The sequence below is a fragment of the Mobula birostris genome, chromosome 2 (genome assembly GCF_030028105.1).
Source record: "Mobula birostris isolate sMobBir1 chromosome 2, sMobBir1.hap1, whole genome shotgun sequence".
NCBI classification, from domain to species: domain Eukaryota; kingdom Metazoa; phylum Chordata; class Chondrichthyes; order Myliobatiformes; family Myliobatidae; genus Mobula; species Mobula birostris.
The window spans coordinates 246,105,018-246,122,824 of record NC_092371.1 but is presented as its reverse complement, the minus strand read 5'-3'; the positions used below and the strand labels follow the sequence as shown (position 1 = coordinate 246,122,824).

General features: G+C 44.8%; 1 protein-coding gene across 3 annotated transcripts in view; it reads left to right on the top strand.

Moving 5' to 3' along the window:
* Nucleotides 1-10,767: 10,767 nt before the first annotated feature.
* gpr63 (G protein-coupled receptor 63) overlaps nucleotides 10,768-17,807 on the top strand; it is an 80,361-nt gene continuing 73,321 nt past the window's right edge. For all 3 annotated transcript variants that reach the window (XR_011885041.1, XM_072251671.1, XM_072251670.1), the window contains exon 1: nucleotides 10,768-11,014. The gene's annotated coding sequence lies outside the window, so the exon portion shown is untranslated. The remainder of the gene's footprint in view (nucleotides 11,015-17,807) is intronic.

Genomic DNA, 17,807 nt, shown 5'->3' with positions numbered 1-17,807 from the left:
CTGTTCCCTTCCTGTGTACTTACCAAAATGCTTTATATCACTGCAATATTTTACAAGATATTAAAAGTTATCATCTGAAATATAAAGTATTTATCTTTCCACAAATGCTGTTGAGCATTCCAATTACTGTCATTATTTATCCCAAGATTGTTTAATGTCATTTCCAGTACACAAGTGTAAAGGAGAACAAAATAATTGTTACTCTGGATCTGATGCAGCACCAAAAAAAACACTAGGATAAAGAACACAATAATAAAAAATCACTAAATATAAAGATTTAAAATAGCTTATGTACACAGATTGATTGTATGTCCATAAAGTGACACTAGGTTGTGCATAATGTGACTGACCGGAAATGGTAAAGTAGTGGCAGTAAGGAGTGTGGTGGGGTGGGTCAGTGAGTGGAGATGGTTCTTTCAAATATATGATCAAGACTATGCATTAACAATAATCCTCCATTCATAAACTGGCTTAAACACATTCATGTTTTTTTACATAAAAAGGAAGTAGGTATTTTTTCATTATAACTTGCTTGTGAGGAAGGCAACAGCATCTGTTCACATGCGTTAGGGTTGGGGTTTCCATGTTCTCCACAGGAGTATTATTGCAATCAATCTGATACAGAGCCACATTTGCTCTAGAGCTATTAAAATACAAACTTCACAGCATCTTAGAAGTCTCTTCCCTCAGGCAGTTAATCTGATCAACCATTTCAATTACCCCTCCTCCCACCCCCCTCTGCCTATTTCCTCAGTCACTGCTCTGCACTGTAAACACTTTAAATCACTGTTTCTAATGCTGTTTACATTCTAAATACATGCAGGTATTTATAAATTTATACACATTTTATTTAATATCCGTACTTAAGCCTCAAGTTTATTTTTTATATAATTTATTTTTAATAATTGTTGAATGTTGTTTTAGTTGCTGTATTGCACAATATGCACTGAAAAAAATTCAGCAATATAAACATAAAAAATTATATAAAAATAAACTCAACTTAAAATACAGATATGGAAAAATATGCATAAAACACCAGAGCAATTCCTAATATACGTACAGTATGTAAATGTTTATGGCAGATATAGTTGATCAAACTCTTTGATGCAGTGTCACACAAAATGCTGGAGGAACTCAGCAGGTCCAGCAACATTTACGGAGGGGAGAAAACAGGTGAAGTTTTGGGCCGAGACCCTTCATTAGAATTGGAAAGGAAAGGAGTAGCCAGAATATTAAGGTGGCGGGTGGGGGAGGGACGATAAAGTAAGAAGCTGGGAGGTGTTAGGTGGAAAAGGTAAAGGGCTGAAAGAAAAAGGACTCTGATAGGAGAGGAGAGTGGACCATGGAAGAAAGGATGGGCAACAAAGGGAGATGATAGGCAGGTGAGGAGAAGGGGTAAGGGGGGCCAGAATGGGGAATGGATAAAGAGAGAAGGAGCAAGATGAGGAGGGAGAAACTGCCAGAGTTGAGGAAAATTGTTCATGCCATCAGGTTGAGGACTATCCAGGCAGTTTATGAGGTGGTGGTGCTCCTCCAACCTGAGGGTGCCCTCATTTGCAGTCAAGGGAGCCATGGACTGATATGTCAGAATGTGCAGACATTCCTTTCCAGTCTTGATGAAGGGTCTTCGCCCAAAACGTCAACTGTTTATTTCCTTCCATAGAAGCTGCCTACTAACATCTGTAGAGACTGTAGGTCTAAGAATAAAGGGACTGGTGTATCTGTTCTGGTGGACATCAGCATGGACTGTATAGATTTCTGTGCTCTGTTTAATAATTTTTACCATTTTGCCTTTGTTATTCTCGCTGAATCCCTATCATCAACCACTAACACCCTCCTCAGCAACCCATCTGAAATAGCACTGGACTGTTCCAAATCTATGTGTCATATCCAACCCTGAATGAAGTTTCAGACTTGCATGTCATTGTTAAGACTTTGCTGATCCTACAAGAAGAGAAACAGATTCCTTGTGTCTCCAAAGAAGGGTTTCTGTCCTGAAGAAGTGTCTCAGCCCAAAACATCGATTATTTATTTATTTCCTGACCGGCTAAGTTCTTCCAGAATTTTGTGCGTGTTGCTTTGGATTTCCAGCATCTGGAAATTTTCTCATATTACAGATGTCTTATAATTTCTGTGTGCCAACCTTCGAGGAAAATTAAGAAAATTCTGTTTCAAGGATCAGCTTTATTCACCATATACATTTACATGTATTAGCAATCTGCTGTGGGTGTTGGCACAGCACGACAAAAAAATCAACTGTCAACAATAATAAAGAGTCTAATAAAAATAAATTTAGATTGAAGTATGGATATGGAATAAAATGTGCATAAATACACAAATACCAGCTTGCATTTACAATGTAAACAGCATTATAAAAAGTGGTTTAAAATGTTTACAGTGCAGTTCAGTGAAGGGGATTAATTGATAGGGGGGTGGGGCTAACTAGAATGGTTAATTAGATTTACTACCTGGGGGTAGAAAGTGGTGTGAAGTTTTTCTTTTAAGAGCCCGTTAACGTTTTCAAGAAGGGCACTTTTGGAAAAGGCAGTTTGCTGGTGGGGGGGGGGGGCGGGTAGTGTTCGCAATGATCTTTCCAACATAGCATTTCCGTTGGAGAGAAAATTCAATTTTCAACATAAGAATAATATGACTTTTACAGAGTTAAACTACAAGTGTGCTAAGTCAATGCCACGTCCTCCTCCTCCTCTTCAACACCACCTACTTATGTTTCAGTTCTTCACTGCTGCCTCCAGGAATTTTCTTCATTGGTTCAGGCCTTGAATTCAGTATTAATTTGACACCACACAAAAGACCTGATACAGAGACTGGGATTATTTACTGAAGTTGTTCAGCCTGGTGTCTAAAGAAGAACATGAGAGATTGGAACTTCTTGGTTTGGAAAGAAGAAGGTAACAGGTGATCTGATAGTCAGTTCATAAAATATCTCAAAAGAGTGAACGTGGAGAGGATGTTTCCTATAGTGAGGGAATCTAGGACCAGAGGGCACAGCCTCAGAATAGAAGAACATCCCTTAGATCAGAAATGAGGAGGAATTTCATTTGCCAGAGGTTGGTGAATCTGTGGATTCATTGCCTGGGATGGCTGTGGAAGCCAAGTCTTTGGGTATATTTAAAGCAGAGGTTGATAGGTTCTTGATTAATCAGGACACTAAAGGTTACGTGGAGAATGGGGTTGTGAGGGATAATAAATCAGCCTTGTTGGAGTGGCCAAATTTGCTCCTATGTCTCATATAAGATGGGAAGTGAATTGGGCAGCATCAGGGGAAGGAAAGGAATTGGTGATGTTTTGGGTCAAAAAGGAGTATGAACAGTTTCTTTCCTCCAGCCGATGCTGCTTGCCCAGTGAGGTCATCCAGCAGATTGGGTATGCTTGAGATAAAACGACCTGACTGAACATTTCACACAGGACTACTTCAGGGTATCACTCCAAGTAACACCTGCAGCAGAAATGAAAGCAGTAACAAGTACCTGTAAATAAACATCGGAGGAACTCAGCAGATCAGCACATGTATAACGCTGGAGGAAAGGTCAGCACGCGAATAACGCCGGAGGAAAGGTCAGGACACGTATAACGCTGGAGGAAAGGTCAGCACATGTATAACGACAGAGGAAAGGTCAGGACACGTATAACGCCAGAGGAAAGGTCAGGACACGTATAACGCCGGAGGAAGGGTCAGCACGCGAATAACGCCGGAGGAAAGGTCAGGACGCGTATAACGCCGGAGGAAAGGTCAGCACGCGAATAACGCCGGAGGAAAGGTCAGCACGCGTATAATGCCGGAGGAAAGGTCAGCACGCAAATAATGCCGGAGGAAAGGTCAGCACGCGTGTAACGCCGGAGGAAAGGTCAGGACGCGTATAACGCCGGAGGAAAGGTCAGGACGCGTATAACGCCGGAGGAAAGGTCAGGACACGTATAATGCCGGAGGAAAGGTCAGGACACGTATAACGCCGGAGGAACTCAGCGGGCCAGGTAGCATCTATGGAAAAGAGTAGAGTCGATGTTTCGGGCTAAAACCCTTCAGCAGGACTGGAGGTAAAAAGGCTGAGGAGGGAGGAAGGGGGATGGAGAGAAAGAAAGGCCGGATAATAGGGTGAAACTTGGAGGTGGAGGGATGAAGTAAAGAGCTGGGAAGTTGATTGCTGAAAGTGACAGAAGGCCATGGAAGAAAGAAAAGGGGGGAGGAGCTCCAGAAGGAGGCAATGGGCGGTCAAGGAGAGAAGGTGAGAAAGGGAAAAGGGAATGGGAAATGCTGAAGGAGAGGAGGGTGGAGGGCATTACTGGAAGTTTGAGAAATCGATGTTCATGCCATCAGGTTGGAGGCTACCCAAATGGAATATAAGGTGTTGTTTCTCCAACCTAAGAGTGGTCTCATCACGACAGTAGAGAAGGCCATGGGAATGTGAAGTGGAATTAAAATGGATGGCCAGTGGGAGATCCCACTTTTTCTGGTGCTTGGCCATTTAGCCTGCCTAAGGGTTTCGGCCCAAATCGTCAACTGTACTCCTTTCCTAGATGGTGCCTGGCCTGCTGAGTTCCTCCAGCATTTTGTGTGTGTTGTTTGGATTTCCAACATCTGCAGATTTTCTCTTGTTCAGCAAATCAGACAGCTCCTGCAGAGGGAAACACACAGCCAATGTTTCAGGGTGAAACTGTTCATTCCTCTCCAAAGATGCTGTCTGACCTGCTGAGTTCCTTTTGTGTTTTGAGTGTGTTACTGTAGGTTGACGGCATCTGCAGTTTCAACTGTCTCAATGAATAAATAAAGTCATTTATTGTCACATGCACAAGTACATCAGAACCAGGTTTATTATCACTGGTGTAAGTTGTGAAATTTGTTGTTTGTGGCAGCAGGACATTGTGTTACGTAACCGGCAACAATGAATATCAATCGAGTCTGGTTATATAAAAACAACCAAACATTTATTAAACACTGATAAACCATAAAAAACAAACGGAAATGAAAACCTTAACCAGAAATTAACCACTATGCGGCCATTTGACAAATCGCTACTCAGTACTGGTTCTTAAAGCGATAAATGCATAAACAGTTCTTAAAGCGGTAAAGTCAAATACAGTTCTTAAAATGGTAAATTCGAAAGTCCAACAGATTTATACATTCAATTGGGAGAGACTTCTCTGGAGAAGGATTTCTTCTTAGACGAGACTTTCCTGCTGGTTCTGTCCAAAGGATTCACGATGAAGGAAATAAACGGCTTAAAAACAACTGACCTTTATTTCTAGAGAGCAAACCTTGCATGAACTTCCTTGCTCTCTTTTGGCAGGAGTTATCTTCGATGCAGGTCGCTACTTCTTCGACGAAGACTCAATGAGGTCGATCCTTTATTAAACTGCCGAACATTCCCGACTTCTCTTAATCCTTCAGGTCCTGTACTTCGATAAAGTCTTCACTCTCCAATACTACTGAAAAAGTACATCAACAAATCTGACAGAAATGGGTAAACTGCCAGTCCAGCACTATTGTACCTTACAATAGAACGTAAAACTCCATTTTAAAAATGAAACCGCATCATAAGGTAAATACGCAACAGAACGGAGCCTCCGACTAACGTTCTAGCTGGAAAACTAACTGCGTCACCAAGGGTCTTCCCTTTTATACCCGTGGTGAACATGTCATCACGTGACCTCACATCGGCGGGAAAATTACATCAGGTGACCTCCAAAAGACCATTACATCATTCTTACAAGAAAGTCACAAGATCTCCTTGAGGTATGTAACAATTGCAACTCATAAAAATTACAATGCAACACAAACAAAATTCTGGAGGAGCTCAGCAAGTCAGGCAGCATCTAGGGAAATGAATAGATAGTCAACATTTCGGCCCAGACCTGTCCTCAGGACCATAGAAATTACTGTATGTTACAATAAAAAATATATTTTAAAAATAACCTGTGCAAAATAAGAGCAAAAATAATGAGGTGCTATTCATGGACCATCAAGGAATGTGATGGCGGAAGAGAAGCTATTCCTAAAATGTGGAGTGTGTGCCTTCAGACTCCTGTACCTCCTCCCTGATGGTAGTAACGAGAAGAGGGCATGCCCTGGGTGATGGGGGTCCTTAATGATGGATGCTACCTTTTTGAGGCATTGCATAGTCATAGTCATAGTCATACTTTATCGATCCCGGGGGAAATTGGTTTTCGTTACAGTTGCACTATAAATAATAAATAGTAATAAAATCATAAAGAGTTAAATAGTAATATGTAAATTATGCCAGGAAATAAGTCCAGGACCAGCCTATTGGCTCAGGGTGTCTGACCCTCCAAGGGAGGAGTTGTAAAATTTGATGGCCGCAGGCAGGAATGACTTCCTGTGACGCTCTGTGTTGCATCTCGGTGGAATGAGTCTCTGGCTGAATGTACTCCTGTGCCCAACCAGTACATTATGTAGTGGACGGGAGACATTGTCCAAGATGGCATGCAACTTAGACAGCATCTTCTTTTCAGGCACCACTGTGAGTGAGTCCAGTTCTATCCCCACAACATCACTGGCCTTACGAGTGAGTTTGTTGATTCTGTTGGTGTCTGCTGCCCTCAGCCTGCTGCCCCAGCACACAACAGCAAACATGATCGCATTGGCCACCACTGACTTGTAGAACATCCTCAGCATCGTCTGGCAGATGTTAAAGGACCTCAGTCTCCTCAGGAAATGGAGACGGCTCTGACCCTTCTTGCAGACAGCCTCAGTGTTCTTTGACCAGTCCAGTTTATTGTCAATTTGTATCCCCATGTATTTGTAATCCTCCACCATGTTGTCACTGACCCCCTGGATGGAAACAGGGGTCACCGGTACCTTAGCTCTCCTCAGGTCTACCACCAGCTCCTTAGTCTTTTTCACATTAAGCTGCAGATAATTCTGCTCACACCATGTGACAAAGTTTTCTACCGTAGCCCTGTACTCAGCCTCATCTCCCTTGCTGATGCATCCTTTTAAAGAAGTCCCGGATGCCAGGGAGGCTTGTGCCAATGATGAAGCTGGCTGAGTTTACAACTTTCTGCAGCTTTTTTCCAACCTCGTGCGTGGCCCCTCTCTACCAGACGGTGATGCGACCAGTCGGAGTGCTCTCCATGGTACATACGAGGAAATATGCCAAATCTCCTTTGCAATTGCATGAATAGATCAACAGTGCCCAGAATAGATCTTTAGAGATGTTGGCACCCTGGATATATATATATGCACAGCTTCAACGAAAAATTTATTTGCAGCAGCATTACAGCATTTCTTGTGAATGCAGCATTTAAGAAGCATTCACAAGAAAATGTAAATTAAACAGAATTTTTACAAGAAAACACAAAACAAAAATTACGTCCATTTTACTGCAAAGTGGTCAAATTGGTCACAGTGTTGCAAAACTTCAAGAACCACATATTTGTACTTGTTCCTGGGCCTCATACTTCTATCCCTGTTCCCTGACTGTGGGCTGGCACGGCCAAATTAATTAATCAGAATTAATTACAAAATTGCTATCATCAAATAGAACACAAAGTGTAGAGCAGCACACTCACAAGATACTGGAGGAACTCAGCAGTTCAGGCAGCATCTATGGAAAGGTGACACCTTTCATCAGGACGAGAAAGGGAGTGGGAGGAAACCTGAAGAGGATGGGGGGGGGTGGAATGAAGGAAAAGTTAGAAGATGATAGGTGAACCCAAGTGGGGGGTGTGTTGGATGAAGTAAGAAGTTGAGAGTTGGTAAGTGAAAAAGGAAAAGGAATCTTTTCCTTAGGAAGAGAGTGGGCCATGGAAAAAAGGGAAGGGAGTGGCACCAGGGATGGAAAAAGATGGAAGAGGGAGGGGAAAATTATCAGAAGTTGGAGAAATTGATGTTCGTGTCATAACTGAAGACTACCTAGATGGAATAGGAGAAAGGGAAACAGGGATGGTAGGTTGCTTCCCAGGTGCAAGGGTGTGTGTTGTTTCTGAACGTGTCCACAATATCCTGAAAAGGGAGGGTGAGCAGCCAGAAGTCATGGTACATGTTGATACCAACGACAGAGGCAGAAAAAGTGAGGACGTTCTGAAAACAGGATATTAGCAGTTAGGAAGGAAGCTGGGAAGCAGAACCTCAAGTGAAGTAATCTCGGGATTACTGCCTGTGCCACGAGACAGTGAGGATAGGAATAGAGTGAGGTGGCAGATAAATGTGTGGCTGAAGAATTGGAGCAGGGGGCAGGGATTCAGATTTCTGGATAATTGGGACCTCTTCTGGGGCAGGTAGGATCTGTGCCAAAGGGACGGTTTGCACTTGAATCTGAGGAGAACCAATATTCTTGCAGGCAGATTTATTAGAGCTGTTGGGAGGGGTTTAAACTAACATGTCAGGGTGATGGGAACCAGGATAACAGAGCTGAGGATGAGCCAGCAGGTTTACAAGTAGATAATGGGTGTAACATGAATGTAAGGAAGGACAAGTCAATGATTGGGTACAAATGGACTCAGAGCAGAGAGTTAAATTGTACCACAGAGGCAAAATTCAAAAGGGTGAAGAATTCAGGACTGAAGGTGCTGTTTTTAAATGTACATAGCATTTGGAATAAGGTGGACGAATTTGTGGCACATTTAGAGATTGGTTGGTATAACATTGCGGGCATCACTGAATCGTGGCTGGAAGAAGGTCATAGTTGGGAGTTTAATATCAAAGGATATACTTTGTATTGAAAGGACAGGCAGGAAGACATAGGCAGTGGTGTGGCTCTGTTGGTAAGAGATGGAATTACATCTTTAGAAAGAGATGACATAGGGTCAGAGAATGTTGAATCTTTGTGGGTGGAGTTAAGAAATTGCGAGGGTTAAAAAACCTTTATGGAAATCATTTATAGGCCTCTAGATAGTAGCCAAGATGTGGGGTTGAGATTGCAAAGGCATGCAATAAGGGTAATGTCACAATTGTAATGGGGGATTTCCACATGTAAGGGGATTGGGAAAATCAGGTTGGTGTCAGATTGCAAGAAAGAGAATTTGTTGAATGCCAATGAGATGGCTTTTTAGAGCATCTTGTGCTCGAGCCTACTCAGGGAAAGGCTATCTTAGATTGGGTGTTGTGTAATAATTCTGATTTTATTAGTCAGCTTAATGTAAATGTACCCTTAGCAGGCAGTGATCATAATATTCTTGAATTCATACAGCAATTTGAGAGGGAGAAGCATGTCACATGTATCAGTATCACAATGGAATAAAGGGAATTACAGAGGCATGAGAGAGGAGCTTGCCCAGGTGGATTGGAGGAGAATACCGGCAGGGATGACAGCAGAGCAGAGTAGGGAAGATTTTTTTTAGCCAAAAAGTGTTGAATCTGTGGACTGCAGTGGAGGCCAAGTCCATGGGTATATTCAAAGCAGAAGTTGATAAATTCCTGATTGGTTGGGGCATCAAGGGACAAGGTGAGAGGCCAGATGTATGGGGTTGAATGGGATCTAGGATCAGCCATGATGATGGTGGAATGGACTTGATGGGCTGAATGGCCTAATTCTGCTCCTTTGTCTTATGGTCTAATATGAGGTGTTACCCCTCCATCCTGAGGGTGGCCTCGTCATAGCAGAAGAGAAGACTGTGGATCGACATGTTAGAATAGGAATGGGAACTAAAATGGTGAGCCACCAAGAAATTCTGCTTTTTGCACATTGAGCTGAGGAGTTTGACAAAGTGAACCCCAATCTATGTTGGGTCCTACCAGTGTAGGGGAAGCCACATCAGGAGCACCAGATACAATAGACAACCCCAACAGATTTCCCAGTGAAGTGTTGCCTCACCTGGGAGGACTGTTTGGGATCCTGAATGGAGGTGAGGGAGGAGGTGAATGGGTAGGGGGAGAACTTTGGCCACTTGCAGGGATAAACAACGGAAGGGAGATTAGTGGGGAGGGACGAATGGATAAGGGAATCACAGAGAGCGTAATCCCTATGGAAAGTTGAGCGTGGGGAGGGTCAAAGATGTGTTTGGTGCAGAATCACTTTGAAGATTTTTTTTACCAAAATATACTTTATTCAAAAATAAAATTATGTACAATAAACCATTCAATGTCTGTCAGTCCTTTACAGATGTTTCCATTACAGTCTATACATTTCCATACTTCTAGCCATTCACGTGGCACTCTGTTGTTCACCTTTCCACACCATTGTTGAGGGGTATACTGCGAAAGTTGTGGAGAATGATGTGTTGGATGTAGAGGCTCATGGGGTGGTGGTAGGTGAGGACGAGAAACTCTGTCACTCTTACAGCAGCAGGAGGTTGGGGTGAGGGCGGTTGTCTGCAAAATGGAGATGTGGGTGAGAGCAGAGTCAATGTTGGAGATGGGGAAATCCCACCCTTTGAAAAAGGAGGACATCTCTAATGTCCTAGAATGGAAAGCAGCATCCTGGGAGCTGATCTGGTGGAGATGACAGAACCAAGGAAAGGGAATGGAGACAGGGTGGGGAAAAGATACAGTCATCATAGCTGTGGGTTTATTCGGTGTACAGTTTGTGTCCAGTGATGTAGAGAGATTGAGAGAGAGAGGAGTGAAGTATCTGTTGCAGTATAAAGTGAATACAGTGGTCGTGATTTGATTTGTGCAGGGTGGTTCATGAACCGAATGGTTGAAGGGTGAGTGTTCCTGAACCCGGCCTCCCGCCCGACAGGAGCCGTCCTGAACCCGGCGGCGAGGGACTCTAGTCTGCTGTCGGGGGCCGGGAGAAGGGGGCGAGCCGCTCCGGACGGGAACTGCGGGGAGATGACCGGAAGGCGGAGCGGATCGCATGACGCCAGGGGCCCGGGTGTTGCGCCCGCGGAGGAGCAGAGCCGCAGCGGAGCGGCCGCCTGACACGTGACAGCGGCGGCGGAGGCGCAGCGACGCGGATACAGTGTATCCAACCCCGGGCAAAGTGTATCCGATACACAGCGTGGCGTGGGGAAGTCGGCGGCCCCTTCCCTCCCCTCCCCGTTCTCCCATCTGATGCGAAGCCGCTCCGCGACAGGCAGAGGAATGGTTGATGAGGTGGGTGAAAGTTAGCCCCGTTCGGGTACGGCAGCGTTTTCCCAGCCGAGCGCTGAATGCTCGCTGCCCGCGCTCCGGCTCCGCTCGCTTTTGGATAAATAAAGCATTTATGCTATGCTTTAAGTTTCTTGGCAAAGTAAAGAAAAAAAAGGAGCTGGAATCAGGGTTTAAATTGCCCCCCGTTTTCAAACCCCCTTGATTCCAATTATTATTATTAACTATTTTTACGATCTTACTCTATTTTACCATTTTAATGTATTACTCTGCTGTGGCAAAACAATGAGAGACGAAGTAATAAACACAAGAGATCCTGCAGATGCTGGAAATCCAGAGCAACACGCCAAATGCTGGAGGAACTCAGTAGGTCGGGGTTTTAATGAAGAGTCTCGGCCCGAAACGTCTCTATTCCTCTCAATTGATGCTGCCTGACCTGCTGAGTTCCTCCAGCATCGTGTGTGTGTGTGTGTTACTCGAGATGTTTGATGATGAAATTGGTCCTGTGTGGGGTTAGTAACCTAATACTTCGATTTGCGTACTTTAATGGCATAAAATAGCGTAATTAAAATCCTCAGATGTTATAATTGCAACTGTTGATATTTTTTAATGTCTACATGAGTAACTCAAATTATGCTTTCGTAAAGATACATGTTAATACTGATGACGTGAGTTGAAACGCTGCATTTAAGAAAGCATGAGTGGAAATCAGGCTTTTTTATTTGCAGATTTGCGATGTTTCGAAGTAAATAACATCAAAGTAACACAAGATCTCTCCTTTGTAGAGGTCTTAATGGAAAAATGCTGTTGAATACCTTCGTGGGATTGATATCCGGAATATTTTTAAAATTCTGTTTCTGATGTATCTAAAATTGGAATGATTTCAGCTTGAAAGATGCACACTCAATGCTTTAGGAACAGTTTCTTCCCCTCCTCCATCAGGTCCACAAACTTTCGAACCCATCAAGTCACTATCCCCTCTTTTACACTATTTATTATTGTAGCTTATAGTAATTGTTTTGTGCCTTGTACTGTACTGAGGCTGAAAAGCAAAAAAAATCACAACATACACTCATTTAATTCTGTGCATCTGTACACCTGCTTAATGCAAATATCTAATTAGCCAATCATGTGGCAGCAATTCAATAGACAATAGACAATACTGCAGAAGTAGAGCATTCGGCCCTTCGAGCCTGCACCGCCATTCTGAGATCATGGCTGATCATCTACTATCAATACCCGGTTCCTGCCTTGTCCCCATAACCCTTGATTCTCCTATCCATAAGATACCTATCTAGCTCCTTCTTGAAAGCATCTAGAGAATTGGCCTCCACTGCCTTCTGAGGCAGCGTGTTCCACACCTCCACAACTCTCTGGGAGAAGAAGTTCCTCCTCAACTCTGTCCTAAATGACCTCCCCCTTATTCTTAAACCATGCCCTCTGGTACTGGACTCTCCCAGCATCTGGAACATATTTCCTGCCTCTATCTTGTCCAATCCCTTAATAATCTTATATGTCTCAATCAGATCCCCCCCTCAATCTCCTTAATTCCAGCGTGTACAAGCCCAGTCTCTCTAATCTTTCTGCGTAAGACAGTCGGGACATCCCAGGAATTAACCTAGTGAATCTAAACTGTACCTCCTCCATAGCTAGGATGTCCTTCCTTAACCCTGGAGACCAAAACTGCACACAATACTCCAGCTGTGGTCTCACCAGGGCCCTGTACAAATGCAAAAGGATTTCCTTGCTCTTGTACTCAATTCCCTTTGTAATAAAGGCCAACATTCCATTAGCCTTCTTCACTGCCTGCTGCACTTGCTCATTCACCTTCAGAGACTGATGAACAAGTACTCCTAGATCTCTTTGTATTTCTCCCTTACCTAACTCCACACCGTTCAGATAATAATCTGCCTTCCTGTTCTTGCTCCCAAAGTGAATAACCTCACACTTACTCACATTAAACGCCATCTGCCAAGTTTCTGCCCACTCACCCAGCCTATCCAAGTCACCTTGAATTCTCCTAACACCCTCATCACATGTCACACTGCCACCCAGCTTAGTATTATCAGCAAATCATTGACGTAAATCGTAAACAGCTGTGGTCCCAATACCGAGCCCTGTGGCACCCCACTAATCACCACCTGCCATTCCGAGAAACACCCATTCACTGCTACCCTTTGCTTTCTATCTGCCAACCAGTTTTCTATCCATGTCAGTATCCTCCCCCCAATGCCATGAGCTCTGATTTTACCCACCAATCTCCTATGTGGTACCTTATCAAATGCCTTCTGAAAGTCAAGGTACACCACATCCACTGGATCTCCCGTGTCTATCTTCCTGGTTACATCCTCGAAAAACTCCAGTAGATTGGTCAAGCATGATTTGCCCTTGGTAAATCCATGCTGGCTTGGCCCAATCCTATCACTGCTATCAAGATATGCCGCTATTTCATCTTTAATAATGGACTCTAGCATCTTCCCCTCTACTGATGTTAGGCTAACAGGGCGATAGTTCTCAGTTTTCTCCCTCCCTCCTTTCTTAAAAAGTGGGATAACATTAGCCATTCGCCAATCCTCAGGAACTGATCCTGAATCTAAGGAACATTGGAAAATGATCACCAATGCATCCGCAATTTCCAGAGCCACCTCCTTTAGTACCCTGGGATGCAGACCATCTGGACCTGGGGATTTGTTAGCCTTCAGTCCCATCAGTCTACTCATCACCGTTTCCTTCCTAATATCAATCTGTTTCAGTTCCTCTGTTACCCTATGTCCTTGGCCCATCCATACATCTGGGAGATTGCTCGTGTCTTCCCTCGTGAAGACAGATCCAAAGTACTTATTAAATTCGTCTGCCATTTCTCTGTTTCCCATAACAATTTCTCCCAATTCATTCTTCAAGGGCCCAACATTGTTCTTAACTATCTTCCTTCTCTTCACGTACCTAAAAAAACTTTTGCTATCCTCCTTTATATTCCTAGCTAGCTTGTGTTCATACCTCATTTTTTCTCCCCATATAGCCTTTTTAGTTAAGTTCTGTTGCTCCTTAAAAATTTCCCAATCATCCGTCTTCCCACTCACCTTAGCCCTGTTATACTTTTTTAATGCTGTGCTATCTCTGGCTTCCTTTGTCAACCACTGTGGTCACTTTCCCCCCTTTGAATCCTTCCTTCTCCGGGGGATGAACTGATTTTGCACCTTGTGCATTATTCCTAAGAATAACTGCCATTGTTGTTCCACTGTCTTTTCTGCTAGGATATCCCACCAGTCAACTTTAGCCAGCTCCTCCCTCATGGCTCCATAGTCTCCTTTGTTCAACTGCAATACTGACACTTCTGATCTGCCCTTATCCCTCTCAACTTGCAGATAAAAACTTATTATATTATGGTCACTACCTCCTAATGGCTCCTTTACTTCAAGATCACTTATCAAATCCTGTTCATTGCACAAAACTAAATCCAGAATAGCCTTATCCCTGGTCGGCTCTTGTACAAGCTGCTCCAAAAATGCATCCCGTAGGCACTCTACAAACTCCCTATCCTGGGGTCCAGTACCAACCTGATTTTCCCAGTTCACCTGCATGTTGAAATCCCCCATAACTACTGCGACATTTCCTTTGCCACATGCCATTGTTAACTCCCTATTCAACTTGCACCCAATATCCATGCTACCGTTTGGGGGCCTGTAGATAACACCTATTAGGGTCTTTTTGCCCTTACTGTTCCTCAGTTCTATCCACACTGACTCTACTTCTCCTGATTCTATGTCCCCCCCCTTGCAAGGGACTGAATCTCATTCCTCACCAACAGGGCCACCCCACCCCCTCTGCCCACCTTTCTGTCCCTTCGATAGCACGTATACCCTTGTACATTCAATTCCCAGGTCTGATCCCCCTGCAGCCATGTCTCCGTTATCCCAACAACATCATAGTTACCCATTCGCACCTGAGCTTCAAGCTCATCCGCCTTATTTCTGACACTTCGTGCATTCAGATATAGAACTTTTAACCCATTTCTCCTCTCTCTGTTTAAATCGCTGCCTATTGTGCATAACCCAGCTCCCCGAACTCTCACCGGGCTATACGCCCCTTGAATTTTGTTGTCCTTCTTAAATTTACTTACTCTTTCTGCACATTTAACTCCATGCTCTGTCAGACCATCCCTCTGCACATGTATCCTCCTTATCACTCGTTCCGCCTCACCTTTCTCTACTTCACACTTAGTATTCCAGAACCGTGTAGTCCCCACCTGTCCTTTATACTTCATCTCGCTATCCTCTCTCACATTCTGGATCCTTGCCTCCTGCAAATTTAGTTTAAACCCCCCCAAGCAGCACTAGCAAACTTTCCTGCAAGAATGCTAGTACCCCTCCAGTTCAGGTGTAAACCGTCCCGTCGGAACAGATCCCACCTTCCCTGGAACAAAGCCCAATTATCTAAAAACCTGAAGCCCTCCCTCCTGCACCATCCTCTCAGCCACGTATTGATCTGTATAATCCTTCTGTTCCTCGCCTCACTCGCACGTGGCACAGGTAGCACTCCTGAGATTGTTACCCTGGAGGTCCTGCCCTTCAGCTTCGCACCTAACTCCCTGAACTCACTACGCAGGACCCCCTCACTCTTCCTACCCACGTCGTAGGAATTCAATACATAAAAGCATGCTGACATGGTCAAGATGTTCATTTGTTCAGACAAAACATCAGAAGGGAGGAGAAATGTCATCTAAGTGACTTTGACTATGGGATGATTGTTGGTGCCAGACAGGGTGGTTTGAGTACCTCAGAAACTGCTGATCTCCTGAGATTTTCACCGATAACTGTCTTTAGAGTTTACACAGAATGTTGTGATAAGCGGTGGGGATTCATGGGGAGAGTGTCCGGTCAGCGGTGGGGATTCACGGGGAGAGTGTCCGGGCGGCGGTGGGGATTCACGGGGAGAGTGTCCGGGCGGCGGTGGGGATTCACGGGGAGAGTGTCCGGTCGGCGGTGGGGATTCACGGGGAGAGTGTCCGGGCGGCGGTGGGGATTCACGGGGAGAGTGTCCGGTCAGCAGTGGGGATTCACGGGGAGAGTGTCCGGGCGGCGGTGGGGATTCACGGGGAGAGTGTCCGGTTGGTGGTGGGGATTCACGGGGAGAGTGTCCGGGCAGCAGTGCGGATTCACGGGGAGAGTGTCCGGTCGGTGGTGGGGATTCACGGGGAGAGTGTCCAGGCGGTGGTGGGGATTCACGGGGAGAGTGTCCGGTCAGCGAGGGAGAGTGTCCGGGCAGTGGTGGGGATTCACGGGGAGAGTGTCCGGGCAGCGGTGGGGATTCACGGGGAGAGTGTCTGGGCAGCGGTGGGGATTCACGGGGAGAGTGTCCGGGCAGCAGTGCGGATTCACGGGGAGAGTGTCTGGTCGGCGGTGGGGATTGAGCCCCGGTCGTCAGTGCTAACCATTACGTCGCCGTGCTGCTGTCTGCATGCACTCCTACAGGCAGTCAGAGTATGTCAAAGATGATAAATCTGATTCTGATTCAGTCATTTGGAACTGAGGACGGAGATGAGGGGAACAGGTAAAAATGTGTGGGATTTACTTCAGGTTGAGAAGAGGATTGGCAGCCCTGCAATTGTTAAAGTTGAGCTTGGGAGGCATGCATGACAAGTACTGGAAACTGGAAATGACAGGGATGAGAATTTCAGTCACGTGCCGATTAGGGAAAAGCAGGAGCAGTGGCTCAGATGTGGAAGCATGCAGTGATAAGTGACTACTGTTGCATGGTTTGAAGCTCAACACAGCATGCAACTTCAGTGTGTATCAGAGTTTGTCAGACAAGCTGAAGGAATATGGATGAATTAGCCGGGTGGGTGAGTTTCTGCCCCTGTTCTAAGGATTGATTATATTTTGGTGCAAGAGTCTCAGGTGGTCAGAATCAGAAATGGGTTTAATATCAGCGGCGTGCGTTGTTTCGTGGCAGCAACATAAAGTGTAATAATAAAATAAAAACTGTAAATAACGGTAAGAAATATATATTAAGTAGTGCAAGAAGAGAGTGAAAAAATAATGAGGTAATGTGCATGGGTTTTTGTCCATTCAGAAATCTGATGGGCGAGGGGAAGAAGCTGTTTCTGAAAAGTTGAGTGCATGTCTTCAGGCTCCTGTGTTACCTCCTTGATGGTAGCAATGAAAAGAGGGCATGTCCTGGGTGATGATGGATGGCAACTTTTTGAGACATTTTCTGTTAAAAATGTTCTCATTGCTGGGGAGGCTAGTGCCCATGATGGAGCTGGCTGAGTTCACAACTTTCTGCAGCTTTTTCCAAATCCTGTGCAGTGGCCCCTCCGTACCAGATGGTGATGCAGCCAGTGAGAATGGTATTTATGATAGTTAACTCAGTTACAGACACCATGAAGTCAAGGTTAGTGGATGCCCTGAAAAAGGAGCGTTGTTGTTAAACTCAACTAGCTCCATCATGGGCACCAGCCTCCCCATCATCAAGGGCATCTTCAAATGGTGATACCTCAAGAGCAAGGACCCCCACCGCCTAGGACATGCCCTAGATAGTGTGGATGTGGAGAGGGTTTCTTATAATGGGGAGTCTAGGACCAGAAGGTGTAGCCTCAGAATACTCGGGGGTCTCTTTAGAATAGAAATGAGGAGGAGCTTCTTTAGCCAGAGGGTGAAGAATCTGTGGAATTCATTTCCACAGGTGGCTGTGGAGGTCAGGTCGTTGAGAATATTTAAAGCAGAGGATGATGGATTTTTAATTATTAAGGGTGTTAACTGTTACGGGGAGATGGCAGGAGAATGGGGTTGAGAAGGGT